Here is a 12945-nt window from a genome sequence, read left to right on the forward strand (position 1 = left end):
CATGGCTAGAGGACAAATGTAAGGATGTAGAGGCTTATCTGACTAGGAGTAAGATAGATACTGCCGACAGGAAAGTTAAAGAGACCTTTGGAGAAAAGAGAACCACTTGCATGAATATCAAGAGCTCAGATGGAAACCCAGTTCTAAGCAAAGAAGGGAAAGCAGAAAGGTGGAAGGAGTACATAGAGTGTCTCTACAAGGGCGATGTACTTCAGGGCAATATTATGGAAATGGAAGAGGATGTAGATGAAGGTAAAATGGGAGATATGATACTGCGTGAAGAGTTTGACAGAGCACTGAAAGACCTGAGTCGAAACAAGGCCCCGGGAATAGACAACTTTCCTTTAGAATTACCGACGGCCTTTGGAGAGCCAGTCCTGACAAAACTCTACCATCTGCTGAGCAAGATGTATGAGACAGGCGAAATACCCTCAGACTTTAAGAAGAATATAATAATTCCAATCCCAAAGAAAGCAGGTGTGGACAGATGTGAAAATTACCGAACAATCAGTTTAATAAGTCACGGCTGCAAAATACTAACGCGAATTCTTTACAGACGAATGGAAAAACTGGTAGAAGCTGAGCTCGGGGAAGATCAGTTTGGATTCCGTAGAAATATTGGAACACGTGAGGCAATACTGACCCTACAACTTAACTTAGAAAATAGATTAAGAAAAGGCAAACCTAAGTTTATATTATTTGTAGACTTAGAGAAAGCTTTTGACAATGTTGACTGTTTCAAATTCTGAAGGTGGCAGGGGTAAAATACAGGGAGCGAAAGGCTATTTACAATTTGTACAGAAACCAGATGGCAGTTATAAGAGTCGAGGGACATGAAAGGGAAGCAGTGGTTGGGAAGGGAGTGAGACAGGGTTGTAGCCTCTCCCCAATGTTATTCAATCTGTATATTGAGCAATCAGTAAAGGAAACAAATGTCATTCTGTGGTAAATATGATGCTTTCAAGTTTATGGTTTATATAAGTTCAATCTACATCTTCTTACAAGGTCATGAATTTTTGCAGTAACCATCAATGTTACTTCTGATGTGCAGAACAAACTGGTAACTTCCCTCCTATGGAGAAGTTAAAAAAGCCAATGCTTTGGTTGGTTGGTTGGTTTGAGGAAGGAGACCAGACAGCGTGGTCATCGGTCTCATCGGATTAGGGAAGGACTGGGAAGGAAGTCGGCCGTGCCCTTTCAGAGGAACCATCCCGGCATTTGCCTGGAGTGATTTAGGGAAATCACGGAAAACCTAAATATGGATGGCCGGACGCGGGATTGAACCGTCGTCCTCCCGAATGCGAGTCCAGTGTCTAACCACGAAAGCCAATGCTTTGAACAGATCCTTACAAGGAGATGGATTACTATTTTTGGTTATTATCTTATGGCCCTTTTTTTTAGTTTGGAAACTGTGCCCATGTTTTACATATCATTATTGAAATAAATTACACAGTTGTGTATACATCAGGATGTCTTATCCACATTGGTCTCCGCCAAAATAATAAAAATTGGGTGTATGGCATCAGGAAAAAACGTAGGTGTGCCATCGCAGTCGTATGGTAAACTCTATGGACGCCTTGGTCCTGGAACTGACGTCGGAGGGCTAATGTCATTCGGACACAGTGCCGTGACACTTGCTATCCGTTGTAGTAAAGCTTTCAGAACGTCGGTGGGCAAGTGGGAGAGCTAGTACAGGGGCGCTCGCCGGACACACGGTGGTAAACGCGGCGCTGCGACGTAATTGAGTTTGTTGTGTCGCGGAAGGCGGCACTTGTTTAACATTTCCGCGGCGCGGCTTCGATTTATCCTGGCGCTGTTTGTCCTGCGGTAATTAAGCCCGCGCGTGCCCCGGCGGCGCCGGGACAGCACGGGACGCCACTGCAGGGAACGGGCCGCGCCCCGCCCCAGCGGCACTTGTGTTCTCTGCAAACAGACGCCAAGTTCCGCTCACCGCGCCCCCTGCAATATTTACTTCCCCGGCAAAGTTGCCCCGAGACAAGATGCAGCGCTGCCGGCTGACTTACGGTTATGAGCTGCGAAAGGCGCTCCCCCCGCCCCCCCCCCCCTCCAGACCCACTCTTCACTCGGGCAGCCCTACCATACCTCAGGCTCACCGCAGCAGAGGCATGTGCCGCGGCGGCAACATTCGTATGCCTTGCTCACGGTATGCGAAGGGTGGAGAGACTCACCAGCCTCGGTTAAAGTGGAGGGAACATTAGCGAACTTGTACCGACGGAAGGTGCCGCGTAAGTTCACTGCCGCCCACTTATGCCCAAGGATGCACTGGAGGGACTGAAGAAAGCACGAGGCAGCGTGTATCAAAGCATACGGACACTACGAATGTCCCATTATATTTTATCAATGGTAAAACATTTTACATGCATGTTTACTCGAACATAGTCATCATTTGTACTGTGGGAACTCACTTTCAGAGGATTGAATGGCGTGAATCAACTAAACTTAGCCGTGCGGGATTAGCCGAGCGGCCTTGGGCACTGTAGTCATGGACTGTGCGGCTGGACCTGGCGGAGTTTCGAGTCCTCCCTCGGGAATGGGGGTGTGTGTGTTTGTCCTTAGGATAATTTAGCGTAAGTAGTGTGTAAGCTTAGGGACTGATGACCTTAGCAGTTAAGTCCCATAAGAAAGGTAGGAGACGAGATACTGGCAGAAGTAAATCTGTGAGTACCGGGCCTGAGTCGTGCTTCGGTAGCTCAGATGGTAGAGCACTTGCCTGCGAAAGGCAAAGGTCCCGAGTTCGAGTCTCGGTCGGGCACACAGTTTTAATCTGCCAGGAAGTTTCAAGTCCCATAAGTTTTCACACACATTTGAACATTTTTTTAACTCATCTTAGTCCATAGTTCGTGGTTTTTGTGGTGTCGGCACGGTAGCTCACAATAAGAGCACGACAAGTGCTGTAATCATATTTCTCAGAAATATCGCTCAGTGGAAGGCGAACCAAAATAGGGAACATTTATCCCGGGTTGTGCATAGATATTCAACCGTTTCTGAGATAACGACCATTTTAATATGCGACCTAATTTTGGTGACTTTTAGCCGATGTTAAGCTCAGTCAAACTGGTGAAATAGTGGCTCCCGTGGCAGCCTCTAATTTTTTTGCATCCCATGTTCGAAACACGATTAATGTTTTTATTTATTTTTTCATTTGTTTGCCCATATCCATAGAAGGCTCCTACATGAATGCTTCTCATCAAGTAAGGCATAACATTATAACTGGGGTTCACCATAAGTGTCATATATATATATAAACGTATCAAGTATGGATTCAAGTAACGACATAAGAATAAAATACAAGATAATGAAAATTTAAAAGTTTGTAACCTCTGAAAGTAGACACACACACACACACACACACACACACACACACATATATATATATATATATATATATATATATATATATATATATATATCTGTGTGTGTGTGTGTGTGTGTGTGTGTGTGTGTGTGTGTGTGTGTACTTTCAGGGGCTACAAACTTTTAAATTTTCAGTATCTTATCGTATGCCGTTACTTGAATCCATACTTGATACTCACGTTTATTCTTCAATTAGATTTGATGCATTCTCTTGGATGATACCAATCTTGGAAACACTCCAAGCATAGAGTTTCCGAACATCATGATACCCGCACGAAGTCAAGATTGCCAGAAAGACATTTCTTCGCATGAAATTCACCCGGGAAAGAAACAATAATTTCGCAGCAACCACCGCAAAATGGATCATTTTTCCGAAAAATTGCCCTTGCAAATAATTATAAATCAAGATGCAATACGGGAAATACAACGAATACAACGAAAAGGATTTCAAATAATTTTTGCTTTCTTTTATGTTTCCTTTTCTTTCCTTCATCAAACATGCAATTAGTAGACGAATAAGGACAACGTTATTTCAACGTTTATAGGGAAAAATTTATGTAGTCGTCTTCTACAGGCACAGGTAAGGATACGAAGAAACAAAAATAAAAAGTAAAAATAATAATCAGGTTTCGAACACGGGACGGGACGCAAAAATGTGAAGCCGCGACCATAGCCACTCTTCCATCACTTCTGTTGGACTGTCTCTTTGGCAAAAGGTATGTAAAGTACATCGCAAACTTTGACAATCGTTTTCTCAGGAAAGACAGAATACATACGGATAAGCCGAGACACGTGTTTGCTTGACAATTCTTCCACTGAGCGACGTTTCTGGGATATGAGGTTACGGCACTTGCTGTGTTCTTCTCGTCAGCGTTTTGGGTCAGTGGAATGTCCACTCCTGTGTTCTCCTCGTCAGCGTTTTGGGTCAGTGGAATGTCCACTCTGTTGCATCAGGTTTACATCGATGGAATTCCAGACGTGTCACATCCGCACACATCTGCTTACCAAGAAATACAAAGAATCAACAGAAAAAATTAAAAGAAACTGAAAGGGGCTAGTGTCGCTGCCTATGGTCTGCGGGTGCTGGGCTTGATTCACGACCGGGTCGGAAATTTTCTTCGCATGGGTGACTGAGTGTTTGTGTTGTACTAAACACCATACCTTGATCAACGTGCAAGTTGACGAAGTGGCTTCAGGTAGTAATACTCACACAAGGTGATCAAATCGGGTCTTTCGACTAATAATGCCGTACGATTATTCCACATAAAATTTGCATACATTTTATTTCGGGGACCGTACAAAATGTCGGAAAGACTTTCACCAAGTGACAGAGACCGCTCGGCTAATCCCGCGGGGCCACACTTTTACTTTCTAATACTGCTATCAACCAATATGCTGAATTAGATGTCATTATTTAAATGGAATTATCTACTTTTTGTAAAAGTACTCTGAAACTTTTGAAAATACGACTACAGTACAGTAACGGTTGTTTCTATGGCGTTCAAACTTTTCTCTCGAGATTAAATCCGACAGACGGATTAAAACTTACAGGTAAATCAGCAGGGATCGCCCATTGCGGTGTAAATACCGCCAAGTGCGGCTCTCATGCTAGAATCATCCGTTATATGCAGTTACAAGGAGTGCAAGTGTTACGCATTTCACCCTGTGAAGGGTAATCCGCTATACAGGGTGTTCAACGAGGGATCCATACAGATCATGAAAATTGATGTACATGAGTGTATGTATGGATGTATGTACTCGTGTACATATGTTTCCTCATCTTTTCCTTAACTACTCGATTTTAACCAAACTTGTTACAAATACCATTTACTGGCGGGAAAGAATCACTGTGGTGGTTATAAACACTCACCCATCAAAGGGATGAGGGAGGTTGTGATAAAAGCAGTGTAGCCCACGAGTACACAAACATCAGTCTTTCATTATTTTAGACTGAGACTTGCAACAAGCTTTACACCTTATTTCAGACCTTTGCGAAACTTTTTGACGCTGACGACCCCAAAAGAATGATGAAAAGAAAAAAAAAACGTTTATCGCTTGCTACATTTTCGCCGTTTATGCAGTAAAACTGCCACAAGAAACATGACGTTTTAATTTATTATTCTCTGCTACTAACTCTATTCGTAACATTTTTCACAAACAATAGCAACATATACAACAGAATGTAATTGCAAAATAATAAGTAATATCATTTTCAGCACATACTTCAGGACATAAGACGTCATAAATATTGAGCTCAGTGCAAATCGAACTTGAGACGGAAATTCACTAGATATACAGGTGTCAAAATACGAATGAATTATGTTAAATAAGTGTGAAACATATTTGACAATTGTGGATGCGAGCAAAGCCACAGATGAAAAGCTCATCCTAAACCCCTCGAGCGATTTCAATCAAATTTGGTACACATAATAGTTACCGTCTGGAAGGGGTAAGAGCCAACAACCTCTCCTATGTGGGTGAGTCTGATAATGTGGAGAAGGAATGGCGGATGAGGAGATAGAAAACGTGCAGGAAGTTGGAAATAAGCATAGATAGGAGGAGGAGGAGGAGACAGAACTAGGAGAGGGGGAAATGGGCACAGAAAGGAAAGAGGAGGAGATGGACAGAGAAACTAAAAGCGATGAGATGGGCAGAGGCTGGGGGAGGAAGAGTTAACAGACAGGGAGGAGGAGTAAACGGGCAGAGAAAGCGAAGAGGAGGATATGGGCAGAGGGAGGGCAGAGGAGGAGATGTATGAAGAAAGGAAAGGAAAGAAGATGAAAAGGTAGAGGGTTGAGTAGGAGGTATGCAGAGAGAGGAGGGAGGGGATTATCGACAGATAGATGGGGAAGAGGAGACTGACAAAGAGAGGGGAGGAGGAGATGAAATTAGATGGGAGATGAAGAGATGGATAGAGGGGAAGGACCAAATTGACAGAGGGGTGATGAGCAAATTTACTGATGGATGACAAGCAGACTGACAGAAAGAGGGCGATAAACTAATTCCAGTGAAAATTCCGTATAACTGCTTCCTGCTGCCGCCTGTGACGCTCCAGTAGAATATTAAATTAAGTATTTAGCTTTTTATCTGTTTCTCTGTAGTTTAGTTCTTAACGTCCGTTTGTGTCGTTTTTGAGAGGTGTAAACTCGCGTTTTAATAACTGTGAAGTGTACTTACAATTTGCAGGGTAGGTGACACTTTCTTTGAACAGCCACACAGCATCGTATGGTGTCCAGGGCCGGAAAAAAATCCAGTGTCCGCTCGGTACGTCTCTTCCAAGAAGTGGAGGAAGTCCTTCCTGTGGCTAACGAGAGTGCAAGGTGCAATATTTTGGAATTGTGGCTATGTCGGCACCAATGCCGTCTGTTGCTAGGGTTTTAAGGCCTTCGTCAAATCATTTGGGTGGCTGTCCAAAATGTTGAAGACTGCTGACATCGCATGGGGGGGGGGGGGAGAGGGAGATTCATGCAGAGCTCACAAATTGCAGCATCGTTGCAAAAACTGATAAGAGTTCTCCGGTCCGTCGATTTTGAGACCGTCTTGGCTGCAGATTTTTGGACATGTGTTATGGGGTGGAGAATTGTAGGACTCCCCTCGACTTGTCAGGGGGTACACTACAGAAAGGAAGCAGCTACATGGGTAGTAAAGTTTTTTTTTAGGTAAGGCGGTAGTTTGAGGTGAGGTCCTCTGATGAATGTTCGCCAGTAGATACCCAGAGAGCATACATAATAGAGACACATCAGTTGTCAAAATTTTAAGAATAAAATATTGAAGTAGTCGCAAACAATATTCCTGAATTCACTGTTCTCCAGGAAAGTTATCAAATTACTGATGGAACCGAGAGCTGGCTGACGCCCGAAGTAGAGAGCTGCGAATTATTTAGTGGGGCATGCAACGTATGTCAGAAATACAAATCAGATGCCATACGTGGCGGAATGTTCTTTCCAGCCAGCGAAAGGATTAAGTCTGTCGAAATCGAAATTGAGTCTGGTTGTGAAGCTCTCTGGATTCATGTAACAGGTCTAGGTTAATTCGGTTTAGTTTTGGGATGTGTTTAAAGGCCACCCTATTTCGTCATGACAGTTTAAGAACAATTCAAATCAAGTTTACGGTCTGATTATGCAATTTAAATTGGAGGCAAATTTAACATACCGAATACAGACTGGGGCGCCTATGAATTCACTGTAATATAGACCGTCAGTCTTCTGAAGTACTTTTGAACACGTTTTCCGCAAACTGTCTTAAACAGCTAGTTCGACAGCCCACAAACGATGGAAATATTTAGGGCTGGTAGCTTCAAACAAACCTGACCTTATCAACGGTGCCAGTATAGGGGTGGATTAATGATTGCAATATCACCATTGCGACGATGCCTATTCAGGTTAATAAATCCATCAAGAAGGTTAGGACAGTATGTTTGTTTGAAAGAGTAGAAATGACTGGACGTCACTTAGTTCCAGTATGATGGATACAGAGGAATTAAGGGCAAAGTTTTAAAGAGATTGCGAAAGGTAACTTGGAGAAGTATGTGCTGAACAAGCGGATGAGGGACGGAAGAGACTCAACGTGATTTAATAACAAAATAAGGAAATTTATGAGAAGATAGAGAGAGAGAGAGGCGCTCTCAGTTCAATGCCGGCCGCGGTGGTCTAGCGGTTCTGGCGCTGCAGTCCGGAACCGCGGGACTGCTACGGTCGCAGGTTCGAATCCTGCCTCGGGCATGGGTGTGTGTGATGTCCTTAGGTTAGTTAGGTTTAAGTAGTTCTAAGTTCTAGGGGACTTATGACCTAAGATGTTGAGTCCCATTGTGCTCAGAGCCACTCTCAGTTCAAAACGGAATGCGCAAATGACGACAGGCAAAAGTTGTTGGAAATCCGTGTATCTGTAAAAAAATCGATGCCAGAAGCGTACAACAACTGATACCGTCTTGGCGAGAACCCGAGAAACTTCTGGGTATATGGGAAATCGCGAACCGGGCAGAAGGCTTCTATGGAGTCACTCGTTGACCAGTTCGGTGTAGCAATAGAAGGCAGTAAAAGAGAAGCCCAAGTTTTAAATCTCGCTCTTAAGAAATCTTTCACCCAGGAAGATCATATAAACATAGCGTCGTTTGACCGTCGTACGGGCTCCCGTAAGTACGACATAGTAATAGGCATCCCTGGCGTACAAAAGTACCTGGAAGAGTTGAAAAAAAAATAATTAGTCGTCAGACACCGTTGGAATCACATTTCGATTTTACGGTGAGTACTCTTCAGCACTCGCCCCTCATCTAGCTTGTATCTATAGAGAATCACTCGCCCAGAACAAAGTCCTAGGCGACAGGAAGAAAGCGCAGGTCTGTCCTATACATAAGAAGGGTGAAAACATTACTGATGAATATTCTTAACTTCGGTTTGCAGCAGAATTTCTGAACATGTCTTCAGTTCGAATATACACAGAAGCGCCAAATAAACTGGTACAGGCATGCGTATTCAAATACAGAGATATGTAAACATGCACAATTCAACGCTGCGATAGGCTCAAATTGTTCAAATGGCTCTGAGCACTATGGGACTTAACTTCTGAGGTCATCAGTGCCCTAGACTTAGAACTACTTAAACCTAACTAACCTAAGGATATCACACATATCCATGCCTCAGGCAGGATTCGAACCTGCGACCGTAGCGGTCTCACGGTTCTAGCCTGTAGCGCCTAGAACCGCTCGGCCACTCTGGCTGGCGCTGCGATAGGCAACGCCTACATCCGACAACAAGTGTCTGGCGCAGTTGTTAGAGCGGTTTCTGCTGCTACAATGGCAGGTTATCAAGATTAAAAGTGAGTCTGAGTTTGGGCGTTGTGTAATAGTCGGGGCACGAGCTGTGGGACACAGCATGTCCGAGGTAGCGATGAAGTGTGGACTGTTCCGCACGACCATTGCAAGAGTATACCGTGAGTATCAGGAATCCGGTAAAACATTAAATCTCCGACATCGCTACGGCCGGAAAAAGATCCCGAAAGAACAGAACCAACGGCGACTGATGAGAATCGTTCAACGTGACAGAAGTGCAACCCATCCACAAATTGCTGCAGATTTCAGTGCTGGACCATCAACAAGTGTCAGCGTGAGAACCATCCAACGAAACTTCATCGATATGAGCTTTCGGAGTGGAAGGCCAACTCATGTACCCTTGATGACTGCACGACAAAGTTTTACGCCTCGACTGGGCCCACCAACCCCGATGTTGGACTGTTGATGACTGGAAACAAGTTGCCTGGTCGGACGTCTCGTTTCAGATTGTATCGAAAGGATGGACGTGTATGGGTGTGGAGACAACCTCATGAATCCATGTCAGCAGGGGACTGTTCAAGCTAGTGGAGGCTCTGTAATGGTGTGGGGCGTGTGCGGTTGGAGTGATATGTGAATTGTGCATTCCGACGGACTTGGGAAATTCCAGCAGGACAAAGCGACACCCCACACGTCCAGAACTGCTCCAGAGTGGATCCAGGAACACTCTTCTTTGTTTAAACACTTCCTCTTGTCACTAAACTCCCGAGACATGAACATCATTTAGCATTTCTGAGATGCCTTGCTACGTGCTGTTCAGAAGAGGTCTCGATTCCTTCGCACTCTTGCGGATTTATGGACAACCCGCCGGGATACATTCTGTCAGTTCACTCCAGAACTACTTGAGACATTAGTCGAGTTAATGCTACGTCGTGTTGCGGCACTACTGCGTACTTGCGGGGGCCCTACACGATGCTAGGCAGCTGTGCCAGTTGGATTGGGTTGTTTCGGGGAAGAGACCAAACAGCGAGGTCATCGGTCTCATCGGATTAGGGAAGGATGGGGAAGGAAGTCGGCCGTGCCCTTTCAGAGGAACCATCTCGGCATTTGTCTGGAGCGATTTAGGGAAATCACGAAAAACCTAAATCAGGATGGCCGGACGCGGGATTGAACCGTCGTCCTCCAGAATGCTGTGTCAGTTTTTTTGGCTCTTCAGTGTAGGGTCTTTCCTTGATACGGAAGAGTTTCTGTCTACAAATCAGCACTGTTTCAGAAAGCATTGCTCTTGTGAATCTCAGCTTGATGTTTTCTCATATTGTACCCTGTTAGCCATGGATGAAGGCACTAGGCAAATTCCACGTCCCTGCACTTACGAAAAGCGTTTAACACGGTGCCCCACTGGAAACTGCTAACTAAGGCACTAATATAAGGAGTTGTTTCCCATATAAGAACTTAAAAACATGACCGGCTTCAAAAAACAGTTAATGACGTATCTACTTAAGCAACAGTGATGCCTTCCTCTGTACATGAGTGCACTTCACCTCATTACTTCCCTCTGTCCCCCTCCTTAAACCTCCCTTACCCAAAACTCGCTATACTAGTAAACATCTACTTTACACACCAAGATATTAATGTACATCTGCACAAACCTTCATTACTATTGCCAATCTTTCTCATGTTTGTCATTATTATCGGATTTTTTTACTGTTATTATTATTGCTTTCACCACAAACTGTATGTATAGCACCTGACGTAAAAATACTGCCAGCATTTACTTTATTAGGTCTTAGTCACTACTCTTTATTCATATTTTCACTAGAGTAAGCTAATTTTCTCATTTAAACTATGTTCATGATGTAACTTTGATGTGTGAAATGCTGCATGTGTGAACACTGGTCCGATGTAAGAGAGGGCCTGATGGCCCTAATCTGATCAGGTTAAATAAATAAATAAATATAAGAGTGTCTCGAAGAGTTCTTAAGTAATAGAACCCAGTACGTTGTCTCTGACGACACGTGTTCATCAGAGACAAGGGTATCGTCAATAGTGCCCCAGGGAAGTGTGACAGAACCTCTAATTATCTATATGAGTAAATGATCTGAGGGACAGTCTGACCAACAATCTGCGGCAGTTTTCTGATGATGCTATGGTGTACGGGATGGTGTCTTAGTTGAGTGACTGTATAAGGATACAAGCCGACTTATACAAAATTTATAGTTGATGAGATGCATGCTAGGTCATTGTAAATGTACAACAAAGTAAATTAATTAAGACGAGTAGGCAAAACAATTCGTAATGTTCGAGTACAGTATTAGCAGTGTACTTCTTGATACAGTCACAACTACTAAATACCTAGGCGCAGCGTTGTAGTGCGATATGAAATGGAACGAGCACGTAAGGACGGCAGCAGAAAGGTGAGTTTGAAGAACGTGTGTTTTATCTGTAAAAGCGACCACGTATAGGACACCAGGCTGATCTATTCTTTCGTACTGCTGGAGGTCGGATTAAAGGAGGTCAGCGAAGCAATTCTGAAGTGGGCTGCTGGATTTGTTACCTGTAGATCCGATCAAAACACGAGTATCACGAAGCTGCTTCGTAAATTTAAGTGGGAATCCCCAGAAGGAAGACGACGTTCCTTTCGCGGAACACTTTTGAGAAAATTTAGAGAACCGACAATTGGAGCTAACTGTAGAACGATTCTACTACCGCCAACGCCAATTTCATTCAAGGACTACGAGGATCAAATAAGAGAAATTAGGGCTCGTAACCGTCGTTTTCCCCTCATTCTGTCTGGAAGTGGATAGGATAGGAAATGACTGTTAGTTGTACAAGGTATCGTCCACAACGCACCGTACGATGGCTTCCAAACTATATATGTAAATGTAGATAACATGTGTCCAGTATTTGTTGATTACAGCGATACGCTCTTAGAATATAACCCAAACAAATAATCACAGAAGGAGTTAAGCAAATGTATGTGACTAAATTTCAAGTTTGTTTTCACAAATTACACTGCAATGAACAACACCACGTGTAGATTTTCTGAGGTTGTCTTTGGATTCTTTTACAAGGACAGCACTGATCGTAATCCCAACGATCAACTTGGCTCTTGTGTTTAGTTCCTCTCCGTAGACTTCACGTTTAAGCCATCACCACCAGCAAAAATCGCAAGGGGTCAAGTCGCGGGACCTTGGTAACAAAGAAAGGTCACATTTTGCCGACCCGTTGATCGGGTAATGTTAGGTTCAGATGATGTCACCTAGCGCGTAGAATGAGCAGGGGCCCTGTAATACTGCGAGAATATACCGATTCCTCTAGGGAAAGGAACCTCTACAATCAAACACAAAACTATAAAAGTTTTAAAAAATGACTTTAAAACTTTTGAAACATTTTGTAAAAAATCTCGCAATCGCTTTCAATACTGAAATATTTTGACCAGTTTCAGTAGCTTCACTGCCATCTTCAGATTTGACAAACCAGAAGAAAAATTGCCATAAGTAACAAGTTACGTAAAAATTGCTGTTAGCTTACTTTAAAAAGAAGAATATAACAGATTTCAACTGAATATATAAAGTAAAAATATTATGCAGGATGCTAGGTGTTGTACACTGGTATCTCCATTTGTAATACTACAAGTTGTACTTTAATTCCCCGTAAATTTACTAATTGTACGTACAGGAATTTTTTTCATATTTTTAAAATGTGTTGTAGGAAATTTTTAAAGTCTTGTAATTTTCCGTTTGGTTATCTGCTTACGATCTCTTTCTCCTATCCCGGCAGTGTCAGATCTATTCAACAAAGGAACC

Source organism: Schistocerca cancellata, chromosome 3 (genome assembly GCF_023864275.1).
Source record: "Schistocerca cancellata isolate TAMUIC-IGC-003103 chromosome 3, iqSchCanc2.1, whole genome shotgun sequence".
In the NCBI taxonomy this organism is placed as follows: domain Eukaryota; kingdom Metazoa; phylum Arthropoda; class Insecta; order Orthoptera; family Acrididae; genus Schistocerca; species Schistocerca cancellata.